This window comes from Nuphar pumila, chromosome 4 (assembly GCF_984573655.1).
Source record: "Nuphar pumila chromosome 4, dmNupPumi1.hap1.1, whole genome shotgun sequence".
In the NCBI taxonomy this organism is placed as follows: domain Eukaryota; kingdom Viridiplantae; phylum Streptophyta; class Magnoliopsida; order Nymphaeales; family Nymphaeaceae; genus Nuphar; species Nuphar pumila.
In genome coordinates, this window is record NC_143252.1 from 96,441,915 (window position 1) to 96,460,220 (window position 18,306).

The following is an 18,306-nucleotide window of genomic DNA, read 5'->3' on the forward strand; positions in this document are numbered from 1 at the left end:
TAATTATATGCGAAATAATGAGATAAAAAATGAACCAGAATGAAAAATATCATCTCAACACAATTGAATGGAATAGAATCTCAAAATGGATTGATCCAATGATCAAAATGTGAGATCTATCATTCTAGATCATTGATGATAATGAAAATGATAAAAAACCCTAAATTAAAGTATATGAAATGAAATCAAAAGCATTAGGGTATAAATTGAAATTAATTTTGCCCATAGAATGTAGAATCTGATCTACTCAAGATCAAATTCTAATTCTAAATGGCTAAAATGAAAATGCATAAAGTAACTAGCAATTTGAATGGATCAAAGCATATAAAATAGAAATTTACATGAAATTGAACTAGATCTACATTACTATTATATGAAATTGAAAGAAAATGCAAGAAAGAAGGGAAGAAAAAGAGGGGGGCCATTTTTGAGAAATTGAAAGAAATAGAAAAAAAAAAAGAGAAAAATCAAAAGAGAAGGAGAGAGATGGTCTACCTTGGACTTCTTTTTCCTTGCTCCAGCTACCATCTTCAAGCTTGAGCCACCAAATGCCAAGGAGGAGAGTTTTCCTCTTTGGAAAACTCTTCACTCCTAGATGAGAAAAGGAGAAGAGAGAGGAGAATGGAAGAGAAAGAGAGAACTTTTTTTTTTGTTCTCTCAATTTCTCAAACTCCAACTTGTTGAGATGAGAGACCCCCAAGGAGTCTATTTATAGTTGAAGAATGGGATTGACTTTTGCAAAACTTTAGATATGAGACTAAAAATTCTCAAAAAGTAGAAGCCAAGCCCATTTGGGCATTTTTCTTTTTGTAAAGGGGCATAAATGCTCTTTTGGAAAAGTTTTTACACATGGCACCCTTGCTTGCACATGGGTGCCTATGTGGCAAGGGGGGGCTCACATGGGGTTTGCGCCAACCACATGTGGGTCTTTTCCCATTTTGTAAATTGGCAAAAGTGCCCTTTTGTGAAAATTTTGACATGTGGCACCCTCTTGCAAGAGGGTGCCCATGAGAGTCCTTTTTCAATTTTGTAAATGGGTAGAATGGGATTTATTTTAAAATTTTGACACATAGCATCACTTTGTGGGTGATGCTCATGTGTGATTTTTAAAAGTAAAGGGGGTTTTTAAAGGCACTTTGAAAAACGATTTTGATTAAAATGCCAAATGGCACCCCTCTTTTGAAAATGCTTTTTGATTTTTTATTTTGAAAATTAAAAAGGAAAATGAATATGAGAATGAAAAGAGGAATTTTTGGAAATAATTAAACTTTAAAATTCAATTTTTGATTTATAAAATCTGAGTTGGGCAAAACCGGATCCAGATTGAAATTTTAAGAATTTTTGTAAAACACTAATTTTGGTTTCTAAAATTTCAAGGATTATTTTGAAATTAGGGATAAAAATTGGATTTTGATTTTAAATTTGAAATCCCCAAATTGATTTTGAATAAAAATTGGATTTTGAAATTGAATCTGGATCCATTTTAACATTTCAAAATCCAAACTGAATTGTGAACTGGATCTAGGGTATTTTTCAAAGGAATTTTGAAATTCAAAGGTTTATTTTTAGTTTTGAGAATAAAAATCAGATTTTGATTTTAAATATGAAATCCCCAAATTGATTTTGAATAAAAATTGGATTTTGAAATTGGATCTGGATCCATTTTAACATTTCAAAATCCAAACTGAATTTTGAACTGAATCTAGGGTATTTTTCAAAAGATTTTTATAAAATGGTGGATTTGAATTTGAAAATACAAAGATTGATTTTGAAATTAGAATCAAAAATTGAGTTTTGAAAAGGATCTGGATCTGAAATTTTGATAAAGATTGGATCTCGATCTGGATCTCGATTTGAAGGAAATTTAGTTCGAAATGGGAATCGAACCCTAAATTATGGATTTTTGAAGAATTGAAAATGGAAAAAGCCTCAAATTCATAATAAAATTGGAATTTTGGATCTAGATCCAGTTCAAAGAATGAAGTTGGATCTAGATTTGAATCAGAATCCTAGAATTGAAATTGAATCTCATGTGTTAGATTAATCTGAATTCAAAATTTGATTGAATTGAACTTCTGAATTAATTAGAAGCTGGATTCAGACTGAAATGGATCTAAAATGGCTTAATTGGATCTTGGATATCTGATGAGATATTTAAGGTTAAATGAATAATTTGGACTCTAGATATGGATCTCTGAACGAATCAGATGAAAAATCCAGGTCCGAGAAGAAATTAGACACCAGATCCAGCATTGGATCTAATATCCAAATTAAAATGGAGCGGATCCCCGATATTAATAAAATATTGGATAAAGGCATTGATTCGAGTCTGAATTTGGGGTCTATCCTAGTTCAAAAATTATTGGAAACAGTGTCTTGGATAATTTTATTTTTTGGGGTCTTCGCCCTATAGGGGCAGAAACGCGGTACTGGATTGGTCTAAACTAATTTGAATTGGATTGGAATGAACTGAATCTGAAGCCAGTTATACTCAGATAAACTAAATTTGGAGCTAAAATACTAGCTCAACCAGTTGAAGTCAGCTCGGTCTGGGCTGTATTGAGCTTAAATGAGTTAAAACGAATGCCCGAGTGTGTAAAAAGTAACTTTGAACTGGAACTGGACCGTTCAAACTCTTGATGCACTCATGTTAGACTTCTGGGGATAGGATCTACTGGATTTGGCTAACTCAAGGACAGTCTGGCTAAAGTTTGAGCTAAAAATGAGCTTTATTCGTTCTGAAACGAGCCAAATTAGCTGAAAATGGTAAAAAATGGTCAGGGTTCGCTCCTTGAGAGCTCAGGAGAGCTAGAAATTATAGACATTCTAACTTCTTTGAATTTGAGATGAGTTTGGTTGGACCTAGCTGACGAAAGGTCTAAGGGTGACCTAGGGGTAAAATGGTGATTTTATTGGCTGAACGAGGTAAAACTAAGCTCTAGACTGGGGTAGACCTAGGGGGGGGACTCTATATCATCCTGCAGAGGACTGACATCTATGAAATGAGGATGTCTGGAATGGATTTGAAAATTTTGGGGGGTTTACAACTTGTAGGGAAAATAGAGAAAAGAGTAGGGAATTTGGGAGAGAGAAAGGGATTTGGGAAAAAATAAAAAAAGAAACAAATGGGGGGGGGGGGGGGGGCTTGAGCCCCTCCTCCCTTTTTATAGATCTTAGATTAGGTCAAGGGTTGGGGCTAATCTCAGCTCTTGATCTAATCTAGGCTAAGTTTCCAAATCTCAATTCATTTTACTTTTTTTTTAATTTTGTTTCCTTCTTTTTTTTTGTTAGCTTAACATATAATATATAATATGTATATCATGTTTCATAAGGTATATATATTATATCATATAATATATTAAGAGGGAAGGATTGGTCGACCCCCATGGGTTGACCCCTTTTCCATATTTGAAAAATCAACTTGCTTGCCAAGCAAGCAAGTTGACTAGGTAATTGTTTTTTTTTCTTTCCTTTCTCTCTTTCTTTATCCTCTCTTTCCTTTTTCTTTCTTTGTTCCAACCCCTTCTAGACTCCTCTAGGGTTGTGCCCCCCCCCCCCCCCCCCACACACACACACACACCTTATGGGGACTTGTTTTGAAAAAGAAAACTTTTGACTTATTTGTTTTTCTATGAAATTTTTGGAAAGTTTTAGTTTAACTTCATTTTAAAGTTTTTTTTTTGCAATTTAAAGTTTTAAATTGGGATGCCACATATGATGGGACTGCCCACCTATGGACTCCTACCATTTTATGAAATTTGATTAATTGTTTGAAATCCATTCCATGAAATTTTAATTTAATTTAAATTAATTTCAAATAAAATCTTTCATAAATTACAATGTAAATTCACATGAAATGCTATTAAATGAAATTTAAGTTAAGTTTACAACTAATTAAATTCTGTTAATAAATTTTTAAATTTTCATATAACTAAATTATTTATTTTAATTTATCCCTTAAGGGCTAATTTAAATTTCTCAAAAATTATTTTCTAAAAAAATTGAATGTAGTGAGACCCTGGGCGTGTAGGGGTTATTTTCTCATATTAAAAAATTTTCTAAATCCTACAAAACCCTCTAATGCATTACTTACCTAAGATTTAGAATTTTATTTTATCACACAATAAGTATAAATACAAAAATTCAAGAAAATGCTTCAAAAATTTGTGGGTATTGCAAAAGTTGACCTGAAGTGGGATTGATCTCGGTAAAGTGTGTTTGACCCAAGCAAGGAAGCAAGAGAGAGAAGAAAGAGAGAACCCCAAAAGCAAATGTGCTTTTCCATGGGAGTTCACTTCTATTTATAGAAAAAAATATGGGTCTTGAATCTAGATATGGGTCATATCCGATCTTGATCCAAATCTAAGTGCAATAGTGCTATTACTTAAGGAAAAAGTAATAGAATAACATTTATGTCCCTATAAGACCCACCGATTACTTTTATAAGATATTTATATGGGACCCATAAAATATTTTATAGGGCATGCATATTTCGAGGGGGCTCGTTGATGTTTTAAAAAAAAAAAAAATGGTCATAAGTTTCATCTTGTCGAGACTAAGCGGTTTGGTTTGTTAAAAACTTTTTGTTGCACTTAACGAACCGATATTACTCTATGAACTTTTTTCGACAAAAATCATTGGGGAGATACGTGTACGTATCTAAGCATATTTGGCTTATAGAAATTTCTTTGTTTCGTTTCGTTTCCTTAGGTTAAAATGACAAATACACATAAAATACCTCATATATTTAACACAAAATACTATAGAAAATTTATGAATCTTACTGCACCACTTCAGAAAAGCATCGACATCAAGTCCACAGGTAAACTCGGGTAGGTCCAACTTGATATCGTAAGTTTGTATTCATTGAGGATCATACTCTGGGTGCTCCAGACGTGCACGATAATTTCAAACAGGTTCATAAACTGTCGGTTGAATGAATTGTATCTCACCAAGAACGGGACGTGGATCCAATTACGTATATAGACTCTGGGTTTGAGGGGGTACAAAGTAATGATTTTGGTTCTCTATAGTGGGCCTAGGTGGGTATATAGGTTGTACTGGGTTGGGTTGAGGGCAGGTTAGGTATGGTTTGGTGTAGGTTTAGATTTGGGCCTTTGTAAACACCCCAAATTTTCACCCTCATCCAGTGTCGTTACAGATCATTGCATGTATTCTGCATAGCATTGCATGTCATTGCATAGCATTGCATGTCATTGCATCTCATTTTCGAGATCCAGCACTCCTATTTCAAAACATTCAATCCAGATTTGAATTTTAAAAGCTTTTATTTCAAAATCAATTTCAAAACCTGGGTTTTTATTCAATACTCTGCCATTTTCCAACCCCAGGACTTTATATTTCGAAATATTTTCTCAAGGAAACAATCTGGATTCATTTCAAATTCAAATTTTAATCGATTTCAATTCACAGATGAGACCCATTGAGGTGGTGTCGCTTCTGAATTCCTCTATTCATCAAATTTCTCAAATCTTTGAAAGTTTCAGTCCGATCAGGACTCTGTCTCAGAGTCCTGATCCGGTCAGGAGTCTGTTTTGAAGTCTGTTTTACTTTCATTTTCAGTCTTTTTCGATTATTTCCAAAATTTAGGTCATTTTACATAGTCCAGTTAGTTCAGGATTCTATTTTAGAGTTCGGTTGAGTTAGGAGTCTAACCCTGACTGTGTTTTCTGACTTATTTCATCATTTCTTGATAAAATCTTTTAAAAATTCTTTCATTTGGCTTTTAAAATCTAAAATCTCAGAGTCCTAAGAGTTCAGGACTCTAACCCGGAGTTCCAGTTCGCTTGAGACCCTATTTTCAAAGATCTTGAATTTCAAATATCGATTTTAACCCCTTTTCAAAGCCATTTTCAGTGTTTATTTCAAAATTTCTAAAACTTGATGTGGGCCCACTCAGTTGGCACCATATCCAGAGGAATTCTAACTCAGTTAGAACCCTATGCCATTTCAAAAATTCTAATTTTAAGATTGTCTTTGAAAATCCTTTTGAAAACTCCTTCAATTTCAAGTTTTAAAATCGCTTTTTGAAAAACTCAAGTAGGGCCCACTCGGGGTGGCTCCATATTCGAGTCAGTCAGGGATAGACTAGGGTTAGTTGATGTCTTGGTTAGTTTTAGAAATTTAGAAGAGTCAAAATCCATTTTGAAAACCTATTTTTAAAACTTGATTTCAAACTATTGTTTTTAAAGGTTGTAGTTAAGATTTTAAAATCAAATGTGGAAAGTGCCAAGTGGCACCACATTTGGAGTCTCTAGGGTTAATTAGGGGTGTCATTAGGTGTTAATTAGGATTAGTAGTCTCTAAAAAAATCGCCCCCCCTTAATGACTTTGGATAGGTTTTAAAAAGGGCAAAAAAGTAATTTGAAAATCCAAGACTAAATCTAATTTTTTTATTATAAAAGGGAGCATAGGGGGGGATGATTTTTACTATTCACTTACCTTCAATTCTTGTAGCTTCTCTCTCTTCTCCAGCCCTTCCTCCATTGCTGCAACTCCAAGGTATGAATTCCTTTGCCTTTTTCATATTTTATTTAATGATTTTAATGTTTTAAACCTAGATCTAGGCTTAGATACCCCTCCTTATGGAAGATCAACCATGGTTTCACCTCAAGAACCATCAAGAATCAGCAAGAACAATCCAATAAGGTGATCTAACCCTGTTTTGGGTGATTTACAGGGATTTTAATCCATTAGAATTGATTTTAATATGATTCTTTACATTATTAACCAATAAAATATATGATTTACCCTTTTTAATGGGTTAAATCTATGTTTTAAAGGTGATATCAAATTCCAGCCATTGATTCCCGGTTTTTATTTTATTTTCATGGTTTATTCATGTTTGTTTTACGTTCTATAACATAGAAATAAGTTTTATTTACTGTTTTATGGTTTATTTTATTTATTTACATTAGTTAATGCATGGTTTTTCAAGTTTCTTAAATTTCTGTGTGTTTTAGGTTTAGAACAGTAAAGATAATGTTATTTCGGATTGAAGTTCTCATTGTTTATTTCTGATTTTTTTATATGTGATGAATGAATGAGCTATTGAGTTACTGTAGAAAAATCAGAGGTTTTGGACCTCGGGAACCCTATCAAAAAAATCAGACATCAAATCGGTTTTTTAAAGCTTTAAAATCGTGGTTAAAATCAAGAAGGTAACTTGCTATGATGATATTTCTCTCATCTTATATTTGATTTTAGATATGTAAAGTGCTATGGATTCACATTGAGTAGATCGGTCTGCTGTGAAATTTTCGGATTTTTTTATTACAGTTTATTATTTTTCCATTTTTAGAGAATCTGTTTTTAAATTTAAAACTCGTTAGGGTTTACCAAAACCCTAATCAGACTTGTGTTAGTCATAAATCCCAAACCACAGATCCGATTCATGATCTATAAAAAATGAGTATTATTATTTTGCTGTCTACTATTCACCACTAAAATTTCAGAGATTTTTGTTTAGAATTGCTATTTATGTCTGTATTTTCAATCTGGAATATCTGTTTTAATCCCTGTTAAGAGTGATATATTTTAGCTCAGATTGCCGGAAGGGTTTCTCTCTAACCAGAGATGATTTTTCCGATCAGTAAATTGGGAAATCTCTGTTTTTTTTCTTAGTTAGTTTCTGTAAAATTTCATAAATTTCCATGGAGATTTGACCCCTGGTTCAGGTCTTCGATTGAGACTGGTTGGTGAATTAGGTCAAAAATAGCATATTTTAGGGTTTAATGCAATTTTCGGATTAATTTAATGTCAAAAAATTATTTTTATAATTCCAATTCGACATTAGGGTTATAACAAGTGCAGGTACCAATTTTTATGGATTTTGGAATCCATTTGATGGCTGAATTAAGCAAATTGCATAACCGGGTTCCTGAAAGATCCAAAAACACTGCTAAAATCACAGTTTTTGTGATATTGTTGGATTTTTGTGCATGAGCATATATTTTTAGGGTTTAATCATGTTCATAATCATATTAGGATGCTTTAGGTTTAATTTTGTGCTCATTTGATTTCATTTAGTGCATAAAACCTAAGTTTTTACCAAAATCTATTTCTAAAAACCCTGATTTCAAGGCCATAGTCTTGCTATCAGGGGCAATTTGGTCATTTGACCTAAATTTCGAAATCCCTAACCTTAATTTTCATGTGTTTAAGTATGTCATATCATATTTTAGCCTAGTTTATTTGCATTTGAATTTCAAAACTTGCATTTTACCAAATATCTTTCTAAAAACCCTAATTTCAAGGCCATAGTCTTGTTATTAGGGGTATTTTGGTCATTTTGACCCCAATTTCGAAATTTCAAATTCCATTTTCATATTTATTCTATTTTATTTCATATTTTATCAATTTTGATTTAAGGAAATCATGGAAAAGGCTTATATCTAGCAAAATTCAGTAATTTCTAGATATTACTGGATAAATCTAGAAAAACCAACATATTTTCATTAACAAAGTTTTCTAGTTTTGCAGGTACATTGAAGACTTTATTCTTTTCATGTATTTAAATTTCAATAGTGATGTAAATTAAATGTAAACTTTGGAATAAGAATTTAAATTCCTGCATAGATTAGGATTTGCATTGCATATAGTTTATTTTTTATATAATGTTAATGTGTGATGGATGATGATTCATGCATATTTTTACAAATTCACCATGGTCTACACGAATGGCACATGCACTAGCTTTTATGAAGTTTATAAACTTGGTGAAATTTGTATTTATGGCCATAGTCAGAATATGAATGATACCCAGATTTATGATCTTCACATTAGCCACATTCAGCCTACACTCTTAGGTTAACTTCAAAATGCACTGCATTTCTCAAAATACGAAAAAGTATTTCTCAATTCCTCAAATCATATTCATTCATTTCATGCATTTGCCAATTCCAATTCAAATTTCAATTCAGAGAAATCATTTTCTCAAAATTCTCTAAATCTTATTCAAAAATCGATTTTCTCAAAATATGGATTTGCCAATGATATTTCAAGTATTTCCCAAGTTCCAAATTCGATTTTCTAAGTTATATTTTCAATTTCAAAGTTTGAATTCAAAGAAATCAAGTTTTTCAAAGTTATTTCACATTTCTCAAAATCGATTTTCACAAAATCTCTAGATTCTTCAGAAATCGATTTTCACTTTCTCAAATACAGTATCTCAACCTTGATTCATGATTTTCAAAGAGTTTATTTTCCAATTATTTTCAATCATTCAAAGCAAACATCATGTTTTCAAAATGTGCATTTTCTGAAAATTCATAGCACATGCCTGATTCTATGTGCATTTAGAAATTAGAATATAATTTAGACAAGTTGAATATAGTAGAGCATAAGATTGATCCTTGGTTCAATTACCCCTGTTAAAGGTGGCACGAACGGTTGAACCTCGTACCGACAGGCGAGTCCCATTCTACGGAATTTTCCCGCATTTTTAAACGGAGGCGAGTTATTTTCAAAATCTTTTCAAAGGTCAGTTTGATTTGCAAAAGTTAAAAATTTTGCGATGATAACAGGTTTGGCGACCGAGATGGGACCTGTCTTCGCCTAATCAATTTAATGCTCTACTTAGTTCAAATTGTCAAAATCGATTTCCATGGAATGTCAGCTTTGCTTTATGATATCATGTGAACCTAGGAGCCTAGACTTGAACCCAGCTGACATGGAATGCATATAGACTAGGTATGGTTTGGTAGGACCATATTGAGGAGAATTATTCATGCTCACATAGACTTAGGTCTAATACAACACTCCTCAATTTAGGAATTATATGAAAACAATGCTTGCTTCTTCAAATATTTCAAAAATCTATCTCTTTAGGACTTAGAGCCTTCTATTTGATTGCATGTGCTCATGTTTTTCAAAAACCACCCCCACCTATATTGTCTTGGTCTTCACGTTGCTGGGCTCGCTTCCAGAACCATAGTTCGGGACAGAGCCTCACAGCTGGGCCACCTATTTGGGTGAAAACCCCCCTGCCACGTACCAAGGGCCATAGTCCAACGTATATCGGCAGGTGCTCAAGGATGTTGGAAAACTTGAACCTAGAACCGGAGAAATTGATTTTATGCCACGTGCATCGAGCCTTGGCTTGAGTATATAGGCATAACTGGATTGGATACAGATGATCTGAGCCTTAGAGTTAGGATTAAGGTCCTACAGCCATTTCAAAATTTGTGCATCTAGAGTCATCTTTTAGGGAATGCTGTATGTGCATACTTGTTTATGCAGAATTTGATTGAATATGTTATTTCCTTTTTATTTTCCATATTTTCCCCAATTTTCTAAAATACTGGACGATTTTCTCAAAATTTCCCAATCTATGTCCATGTACTGTCCATGTTTTAAAACCTTGAATGATTTTCCAAATACTTCATTTTCCATATTTCATCAAACCCTAGACGATTTTCCAAATTTCCCTTAATTTCCTTCAAAACTCCAGGTGATTTCCCATCTTTCCTTTCTTCTGGATCTCGAATTTCCTGCTTTATTTTTATCCTGCCTGCATTTTCCTCAAAATTCTTGTATTTTCCAAGTCTTATTCCAATTTTCATGTCTTCCAGTCCGATGGCATCCAGTCAGCTTGATTCAGTTTTCCCTGAGGGTCACATCTCCTACGAGGTGCGACAAAGTCTTCCCAAACATCGAGTCCTCAGCATCGGATCCTTCTTTCCCCGGTGGTACTATTTATGGTTCAAGAATTTCTCTCGTATGTTTCCGGACCACTTGGACGATTGTGGGCTAGAATTGCCGTCCACAGTGGGAAAGTAGACAGTCAACGGCAACTTGATCCATGCACTAGCAGAGCGGTGGAATCCGAGCACTTCTACCTTCTGGTTTCCGTGGGGTGAGATGACAATACTGATGGATGAATTTTCAGAGATTATGGGATTGCCCGAGCCAGCCGGTCAGCCTGGAGATCCATTAGAGAAACAGTTTCTGATTAATGTTAAGGGTCTGGACCCAAAGGATGCCTTAGCTTGCATGACGGGACGCAAGTCTTAGCCTTTGATTGAAGAAGATGGAAATGAATATGTGGACCTGCTCGAAATCTACAAACAGTATGGAACATTTGCAGAGGTCAGCTCATTGTCCAGGACAGCTCGAGAGAGAATCCAGCACGCGATGGTTCTGTGCACGGTGGGATTAGCTTTCTTTCTTGATGGACGGAATTACATGGATATCAGAATAGTTCAGCTTCTAAGGAGATGGGGAAGTCGACAGACCAGCCGCCTCTCGATAGCCATGGCCGCACTCGCCTTTCTATACCGAGGGTCGACCCGTTTCACACTCGGAGAATCAATCCTAGTCGAAGGGTGCACCTATGCCTTGCAGTCTTGGTTCCTCCGACATGTGCTAGTCCGAGCCAGTTCCTTCAGATACAATGGTGAAAAGCTTCTTCCAGTTGCGCGATACCGGTTCTTGATCGACAACCTTCAGGAGGAAGAGGTCGTATGGGACTACTTTGATCGTCAGGAATCACCTCCCAGATATACTTACGCTTACGGCAAGCGATTCAGGCTACTTGGCCCATTTTTCTGCGCATACTATCATCCAGAGCGGTGTGTCAGGCAGTTTTCTCAGAGGCAAAAGCACGTAGAGATTCGTCCACTAGCAGGGGTTCTACCAGAATTCAACCTCGCATCGGATCAGTGGTCTGGAGCATACCATTCTGCCAGATATGGCTGGGATTCCTTTGTCAATCTTAATATTTTCCTGGCCCTCGAGTGTCTTCTGATTATCCGGAGTGGTGGAAAATTGTCTGTCCCCCTCCCTTTTGTCAAGTGTATTATTAAAATCATATTCCTTTAATCTTCATTTCATCTTGGTTTGACGACCTCGCCTAGGTAACAAGGCATATTTCCAGTTGTTTATTTTGCAAAGAATAACAACACAATTGTCGTAATTCCGGCGACGACTCAATCCCTAGTAATGGGATATTATTTCAATTGTCTACCAAAATTCTCAACAAATATTTTCCTTCAACCAATTTTCCTTCAAAAGCCTAATCATCAGTTCTACCTTGCAGAGAGCATCAGTAACATTCAGGAGAGCATTTGTGATACTCGATGGGTCAGACAAGGTCCGAAAAGAAAACCTCATCAGTTGAAGGCGTTGCATACTCAGTCACTTCAGAAGAGGAAATGGACTCACCCCGATCAGTCAGAAGTCAAGGTCAGCAAGCAGAGGATGATGTTGATCCTCAGATATATGCTATGTTCAAAGAGATGATGACCAAAAGGTTGATAGAACAAGCTGAAGCTAGTACAGAAAAGATCCAGGTCAAGCAGAGGGCAAAAGGTCGGTCAGCCAAGAAAGTCTCGAAACTATTTAAGAAACATATCCAACACGAGGATACATCTGATGAGTCAGAATCAGTAGGTGGCACTGATGAAGAGTATGAAGTCTGGCAAGCACTTCAAAGATCCCCTCATAGGCAAGGGACAACCTATAAAGGGAAAAATCAAGCAATGGATGATCCGGTCCAAATACAGCTGAAGGAAATGGCAAAGAAGATTAAAGATTTGCAAGCCCGCAACAAGGGCAAGAAGGTCTTCATGAGCAAAGATTTCTACAAGAGCATCACTCCCGTCAGGAATAATCAAGATTCAAAAAAGACAAATTCTGTCAAGGCCCACCGCGAGGGGTGCAAGGATAACAAAGGCAATCATACAAGTCAGAAAGAGAAATCTTTAAAGCAGAGTGGAAAATTGAGTCAACACAAAGAAAAGATAAAGCGGGACGGCTGGGATTGCGATCGCCAGTTTACTCCTCTCGAGCAGTCTCTTGATGAAATCCTTGAATATATGTTGGCCAAGGAATTGGTAAAGCTTCCAAGAGTCTCAAATCCTCCCACAGTCATGGGAAGATTCACAAACCAGTTCTGCAAATTCCATCGGGCAGTAGGGCATGACACCGACCACTATTTCGTCTTCAAAAACATTGTCCAAGATCATATCGACAAGAATCTCTTCATTGAAAATGAGAAAGAGTACTGGTCAACTGTCTTATCCAAGTCTCAGCAAAAATCAAGTACTCGACAAGAGATGCAGCGTGATGATCCAAACCAGGACCACAAGATGGCCCCGTTAGATCAAATACTCGAGAGTTTCTTGGAATACATGCACACAAAAGATACAGTCGGGCCTCTGAAGGCTCACTCCACATTTTCTACCAATTCCACCAGAAGTAGCAATGGACAAAACAAAAGAGGAGGTAGAAAAAATCATACTGGAGGCTCAGGAAATCCAAACTCAGAGAGGAATGACCTCGCAAGTCGGAAGGATAAAATGGACAAGCGAGATGACAAGTCTTCCTCAAGTGTCCAATTCGAATTAAAACTCCAAGGAAAGCCAAAGCATGATGGTTGGGGATACGATCGCAATTTTACTCCCTTAGAACAGCCACTGGAGCAAGTTCTGGAATACATGATAGCCAAAGGGAAGGTTAGACTCCCCAAGATAGCAAATCCTCCTGTGACCATGGGAAGGTTTAAAGATCAGTTCTGCAAATTTCATCGGGCAATGGGTCACGATACCGAGCATTGTTTTGTCCTTAAAAATATTATCCAAGACAACATTGACAAGAATCTTCTCGTTGGAGATGAAAAGGAGGACCATTCATCCTGATCATGTTTCTCCCCAATCATTCAAAAGTTGATAACACTAGTGCTTTCCTAATTTCTCATCTTGCTTTTATTATTTCAAAGGGATGATGTAATCCCGTCTGTCTTTCCCTTATTTGTTACCTTTCCTTCAATACATCAATAAAGTTTCAATTTTTCTCGCAAGCTCAGTGCCATTTTTTTTTTATTCTCCTCGGCAAAATGTTCTTTTATGAGGAATAACCTCTTCCGAGTCTCTTCTGAATCAATCAAAATCCAGTTGCCGTGTCACCTTCGGAGAGCGCTCTTCAAACATCAATCATTTATCCTTTTGTTCAAATTCTTCTTTCCCAGTTACACTGGGGCATTTTTAAAATTTTCATTTTATCTTCAAAACTTTCTGTATGCAGGTAGGATCAAACAAATCTCTCATTTTGCACGCATGTGCACCCATTTACATTCATTTGCATTTGCATGCATTCATTCATCTGCATCGGTTTGCATTTGCATCGAATTACCCATTCAGAATAAGGGATAAATCCTGAGACCCTGACAGCTGTCCAAGTTGTCGTAAGGGTGAAGACTGAAAATTTTCCATCAAAATCAATTAGTAATTCTTCAGAATCCAGTGTTGTGTTGGTAATTTCAAAAACCCAATGTTCGTGCTGGTAAATTTCCAAAACCCAGTGCTCGTACTGGTAACCATTTAAAATCCAGCGCTCGTACTGGTAACCTTTTAAAATCCAGTGCTCGTACTGGTAATCTTCCAAAACCCAGTATCCGTACTGGTAATTTTTCAAAATCCAATGCCTATATTGGTACATTTTCAAAATTCGGTGTTTACACTAGTTAATTTTAAAATTCAGTAGCCCCATTGATTTAGTTTTCCTCCGAGATTCGAGTTCCGACTCGAATTTCCTTTCCCTCTAACCAGTTTATTTTCCTTTGGGATTCGAGTTCCGACTCGAATTTCCTTTCCTTCTAATCGATCTAGTTTTCCTTCAGGAATTCGAGTTCCGACTCAAATTTCTTTTCCTTCTAACCGGTTTAGTTTTCCTTTGGGATTCGAGTTCCGACTCGAATTTCCTTTTTTTCTAATTAATCTAGTTTTCCTTCAGGAATTCGAGTTCCGACTCGAATTTCTTTTCCTTCTAACCGGTTTAGTTTTCCTTTGGGATTCGAGTTCCGACTCGAATTTCCTTTCCTTCTAATTAACCTAGTTTTCCTTCAGGAATTCGAGTTCTAACTCAAATTTCTTTTCCTTCCAACCGGTTTAGTTTTCCTTTGGGATTCGAGTTCCGACTCGAATTTCCTTTCCTTCTAATCGATCTAGTTTTCCTTCAGGAATTCGAGTTCCGACTCGAATTTCTTTTCCTTCTAACCGGTTTAGTTTTCCTTTGGGATTCGAGTTCCGACTCGAATTTCCTTTTTATCTAATTAATCTAGTTTTCCTTCAGGAATTTGAGTTCCGACTCGAATTTCTTTTCCTTCTAACCGGTTTAGTTTTCCTTTAGGATTCGAGTTCCGACTCGAATTTCCTTTCCTTCTAATTAACCTAGTTTTCCTTCAGGAATTCGAGTTCTGACTCGAATTTCTTTTCCTTCCAACCGGTTTAGTTTTCCTTTGGGATTCGAGTTTCGACTCGAATTTCCTTTCCTTCTAATCGATCTAGTTTTCCTTTAAGAATTCGAGTTCCGACTCGAATTTCTTTTCCTTCTAACCGGTTTAGTTTTCCGTTGGGATTCGAGTTCCGACTCGAATTTCCTTTTTTCTAATTAATCTAGTTTTCCTTCAGGAATTCGAGTTCCGACTCGAATTTCTTTTCCTTCTAACTGGTTTAGTTTTCCTTTGGGATTTGAGTTCCGACTCGAATTTCCTTTGCTTCTAATTAACCTAGTTTTCCTTCAGGAATTCGAGTTCCGACTCGAATTTCTTTTCCTTCCAACCGGTTTAGTTTTCCTTTGGGATTCGAGTTCCGACTCGAATTTCCTTTCCTTCTAATCGATCTAGTTTTCCTTCAGGATTCGAGTTCTGACTCAAATTTCTTCTCCTTCCACGATGGATCTAGTTTTCCTTCAAAGATTTGGGTTCCGATCCGAGTTTTCCTTTCCTTCAGAGTTGGTCTAGAAGATCCGAGTCCCGACTTGAATCTTCTTCTAAATCCAATTCAGAACTGGTCTAGAAGATTCGAGTTCCGACTCGAATTCTCTTTCAAAATCCAATTCATCTAGTTTTCCTTGAAGAGTTGAATTCCGATTCGAATCTTCCCTCAAAAACCCAGTTTAGCACCTGGTCCATTCAAAGCTCACAAGTTGGAATCATTCCTTCTTAAACTATGACCCTTAGGTTAAATCCCTATGGAATAGATAGTTCGTAGGTTGAATCCCTATAGAACCCATGTCATTCTCAGTAAACCAATTCACAATTTCGACTTTTTTAGCCAATCAATTCCAAACTTCCAATTTCTAATTTCAAATAGCAAAATTCCAATTACAAAAATTCAAAATTCAAAATTCTAAATTTTGACCTTTTGGTCACTCAATACCAATTCCAAAAATTTCTCTTGCGAGAGACCCTTTGTATAGGGAGAGTTCGAGGGAGCTCGCTCTTTTCGCATGCTATCCAATTCGTTCACTTAGCCCCTTTTTAGGGAGAGTTTGAAGGGACTCGTGTCTTTGTGAACCGTTTGCAAAACAAAATTCCAAATTTCACACAAGGAACCCTTTTTATAGGGAGAGACTCGACGGAGACTTGTTTTCCTTGTGGCCCCCAAAATTTCAGACTAGGCCATTTTCATCATGAAGGACCCTCTTTTCAGGGAGAGTGTGATGAACTCGTTCCTTCATGACCAATTTACCAACCTCACCAATTCCGGCCCCCTTTCCATAAGAGAAGCCTAATGTTAGGAAGTTTTGACGAAAGCTTAATTTCTCTTCGAAAGTTCGTTTTGCAAACGCCTCCTCTTCAGGGAAGAGAGGAGTAATTCCCAATTCTAATTTCTGAATCTTCTCCTTTGGGGAAAGGAGAAGAGAATTTTTGTCATGGATGTGTTGCGTTGTGCTTCAAATGCTCGCTTTCACAAAAGGATTTCAAGAAAGTTTTGCCAATTTGTCATTAAATATTTGTTGATTTCAAAAATCTTTATTGCACAAAATTATTACCTCAGAATACCCTCAGTATTACTTCCGAAAGGACAAAGCTTTCACGAAAAAAGATTCAAGGTTCAAAATCTTTCTATTGGCCAACCAAAAGGATGAAGAATAAATCCGCGATATGGCCAGCAAAGAGAATTCAATGTTGTTGCAAAGCCATGAGTGATTGATATTGATCGCAGTCAATGGCACATTTTTAAAGACCATTCTTGAAAAATAAAGCAGTCGAAATATCCTGGGTGATACAGAAAAATCCACTCAATTTTCATATCTCCTCAATCACCTAAGCTGCAATTAAATATCTACAAAAGGGATCTCTCAATTGTCGTCAAGATGAAGGCGAATTAAGCGAGTCGACCCCCGGGGCCAAAGAAGATTTGGATCATCTCCAAGATGACGGAGTTTGTGACGGATCCTTCCAGGGAAAGTTCAGATCACCGTCGAGATGAAGGCGAGTGTGATGAGCCTACCGACAAACCCTAAAAGATATTTAATTCCAGCTATCATCAAGAGATTTCCTACCAAAGAGCCAATAATCATCATGATAATCCCTGAGAGAAAAGAAGGATCGGAACATCTCTGAGATGAAGGAGTTTGTGACGTACCCTTCCAAAAAGAAAAAAAGAGAGAAAAGTCAGGACATCTCCAAAATGAAGGATGATGTAATTCCCGAAAAATCCAAGAGAGCTCCAATCTGCTAAAAAAAGAGTGCAGAAAGATCATCATGAGAAAAGAATCCCAAGATATCAGACTGTCAAATCTATCAAGAATCTTCTTTAATTTTGTGAAATTCTTTTATCAATATTCTTTCACCAATAGCTCTCGCAATATCAAGAATACTTTCTTTCCCGTCCATATCAAGAAAATTGATAGCTTCCTTGAAAGAAAGCCAATCACAAGCAATTTGAATTCGAATCTTGATTCTACGGAGTTAAGCCCAGTCGGAGGTAATACTTCAGGTAGAAAAGAGGGAACACTTTCAAAACAATGTGCATCATTTTAAATTATTTTGAATCAACAATGATTTTCAACATTTTGACAATATTTTCTAGCTATCCTCGCGTGAAGCGAGAGCTTGAGGTTCATCTTTGGCGCATCCTGACATCAGTTGTTATCCCTTTTAAGGACTTGATAACGGGAGTTTTCAAGATTCCTTCCCTTCTATTGGTATAATCTGAGCGCACGGACTCTCAGATTCGCACACTTCCCTGTGTCCCCACTGTCCCACCATAGACAGTCCAATTTTGGCTTGAGATTAAGCTACCAATTTCAGCAAAAGGCAATTTCAAAAGTTAATTAGTCTCAGCAATGAGGCACCCAAAATCAATCCCTTTTCAAACTTTAGGGACCCCAATTTCCTTCCTTTTGCAAAACCCCTATCGGACTCATTGTGCGGAAATCCGAAGGTTCCATCACGGTCTCTTCTTTCGAGGATTCCGTCCATTTTCTGCCCAATCAGGTTAAGGGTATAAACCTGAGCCTCATTTGATGAGGTATTCCATTTTCTGCCCGATCAGGTTA